This window comes from Salmo salar, unplaced genomic scaffold, assembly GCF_905237065.1.
Source record: "Salmo salar unplaced genomic scaffold, Ssal_v3.1, whole genome shotgun sequence".
NCBI lineage: Eukaryota > Metazoa > Chordata > Actinopteri > Salmoniformes > Salmonidae > Salmo > Salmo salar.
This window is the reverse complement of record NW_025547482.1, coordinates 155,001-158,041: the sequence shown is the minus strand read 5'-3', so window position 1 is coordinate 158,041 and position 3,041 is coordinate 155,001.

The window sequence follows — 3,041 nt, the reverse complement described above, 5'->3', positions numbered from 1 at the left end:
CTGTTCTCATGGACCTGAGAGGAGGGGTAGTTCTGTTCTCATGGACCTGAGAGGAGGGGTAGTTCTGTTCTTCTCATGGACCTGAGAGGAGGGGGTAGTTCTGTTCTCATGGACCTGAGAGGAGGAGGGGTAGTTATGTTCTTCTCATGGACCTGAGAGGAGGGGTAGTTATGTTCTTCTCATGGACCTGAGAGGAGGGGTAGTTCTGTTCTCATGGACCTGAGAGGAGGGGTAGTTATGTTCTCATGGACCTGAGAGGAGGGGTAGTTCTGTTCTTCTCATGGACCTGAGAGGAGGGGTAGTTCTGTTCTTCTCATGGACCTGAGAGGAGGGGTAGTTCTGTTCTTCTCATGGACCTGAGAGGAGGGGTAGTTCTGTTCTTCTCATGGACCTGAGAGGAGGGGTAGTTCTGTTCTTCTCATGGACCTGAGAGGAGGGGTAGTTCTGTTCTTCTCATGGACCTGAGAGGAGGGGTAGTTCTGTTCTCATGGACCTGAGAGGAGGGGTAGTTCTGTTCTCATGGACCTGAGAGGAGGGGTAGTTCTGTTCTTCTCATGGACCTGAGAGGAGGGGTAGTTCTGTTCTCATGGACCTGAGAGGAGGAGGGGTAGTTATGTTCTTCTCATGGACCTGAGAGGAGGGGTAGTTCTGTTCTCATGGACCTGAGAGGAGGGGTAGTTCTGTTATTCTCATGGACCTGAGAGAGGAGGGGTAGTTATGTTCTTCTCATGGACCTGAGAGGAGGGGTAGTTCTGTTCTCATGGACCTGAGAGGAGGGGTAGTTATGTTCTCATGGACCTGAGAGGAGGGGTAGTTCTGTTCTCATGGACCTGAGAGGAGGAGGGGTAGTTCTGTTCTTCTCATGGACCTGAGAGGAGGGGTAGTTCTGTTCTTCTCATGGACCTGAGAGGAGGGGTAGTTCTGTTCTCATGGACCTGAGAGGAGGGGTAGTTATGTTCTCATGGACCTGAGAGGAGGAGGGGTAGTTATGTTCTTCTCATGGACCTGAGAGAGGAGGGGTAGTTATGTTCTTCTCATGGACCTGAGAGAGGAGGGGTAGTTCTGTTCTTCTCATGGACCTGAGAGGAGGGGTAGTTATGTTCTCATGGACCTGAGAGGAGGGGTAGTTCTGTTCTCATGGACCTGAGAGGAGGGGTAGTTCTGTTCTCATGGACCTGAGAGGAGGGGTAGTTCTGTTCTTCTCATGGACCTGAGAGGAGGAGGGGTAGTTATGTTCTTCTCATGGACCTGAGAGGAGGGGTAGTTCTGTTCTCATGGACCTGAGAGGAGGGGTAGTTCTGTTCTTCTCATGGACCTGAGAGAGGAGGGGTAGTTATGTTCTTCTCATGGACCTGAGAGAGGAGGGGTAGTTCTGTTCTCATGGACCTGAGAGGAGGGGTAGTTCTGTTCTTCTCATGGACCTGAGAGAGGAGGGGTAGTTATGTTCTTCTCATGGACCTGAGAGAGGAGGGGTAGTTCTGTTCTTCTCATGGACCTGAGAGGAGGGGTAGTTCTGTTCTTCTCATGGACCTGAGAGGAGGGGTAGTTCTGTTCTCATGGACCTGAGAGGAGGGGTAGTTCTGTTCTCATGGACCTGAGAGGAGGGGTAGTTCTGTTCTCATGGACCTGAGAGGAGGGGTAGTTCTGTTCTCATGGACCTGAGAGGAGGGGTAGTTCTGTTCTCATGGACCTGAGAGGAGGGGTAGTTCTGTTCTTCTCATGGACCTGAGAGGAGGGGTAGTTCTGTTCTCATGGACCTGAGAGGAGGGGTAGTTCTGTTCTCATGGACCTGAGAGGAGGAGTAGTTCTGTTCTCATGGACCTGAGAGGAGGGGTAGTTCTGTTCTCATGGACCTGAGAGGAGGGGTAGTTCTGTTCTTCTTATGGACCTGAGAGGAGGGGTAGTTCTGTTCTCATGGACCTGAGAGGAGGGGTAGTTATGTTCTTCTCATGGACCTGAGAGGAGGGGTAGTTCTGTTCTCATGGACCTGAGAGGAGGGGTAGTTCTGTTCTCATGGACCTGAGAGGAGGGGTAGTTCTGTTCTCATGGACCTGAGAGGAGGGGTAGTTATGTTCTTCTCATGGACCTGAGAGGAGGAGGGGTAGTTATGTTCTTCTCATGGACCTGAGAGGAGGAGTAGTTCTGTTCTTCTCATGGACCTGAGAGAGGAGGGGTAGTTCTGTTCTTCTCATGGACCTGAGAGGAGGGGTAGTTCTGTTCTCATGGACCTGAGAGGAGGGGTAGTTCTGTTCTTCTCATGGACCTGAGAGAGGAGGGGTAGTTATGTTCTTCTCATGGACCTGAGAGAGGAGGGGTAGTTATGTTCTTCTCATGGACCTGAGAGGAGGGGTAGTTCTGTTCTTCTCATGGACCTGAGAGGAGGGGTAGTACAGTTCTTCTCATGGACCTGAGAGGAGGGGTAGTTATGTTCTTCTCATGGACCTGAGAGGAGGGGTAGTACAGTTCTTCTCATGGACCTGAGAGGAGGGGTAGTTCTGTTCTTCTCATGGACCTGAGAGGAGGGGTAGTTCTGTTCTCATGGACCTGAGAGGAGGGGTAGTTCTGTTCTCATGGACCTGAGAGGAGGGGTAGTTCAGTTCTCATGGACCTGAGAGGAGGGGTAGTTCTGTTCTCATGGACCTGAGAGGAGGGGTAGTTCTGTTCTCATGGACCTGAGAGGAGGGGTAGTTCTGTTCTCATGGACCTGAGAGGAGGGGTAGTTCTGTTCTCATGGACCTGAGAGGAGGGGTAGTTCTGTTCTCATGGACCTGAGAGGAGGGGTAGTTCTGTTCTCATGGACCTGAGAGGAGGGGTAGTTCTGTTCTCATGGACCTGAGAGGAGGGGTAGTTCTGTTCTCATGGACCTGAGAGGAGGGGTAGTTCTGTTCTTCTCATGGACCTGAGAGGAGGGGTAGTTCTGTTCTTCTCATGGACCTGAGAGGAGGGGTAGTTCTGTTCTCATGGACCTGAGAGGAGGGGTAGTTCTGTTCTTCTCATGGACCTGAGAGAGGAGGGGTAGTTATGTTCTCATGGACCTGAGA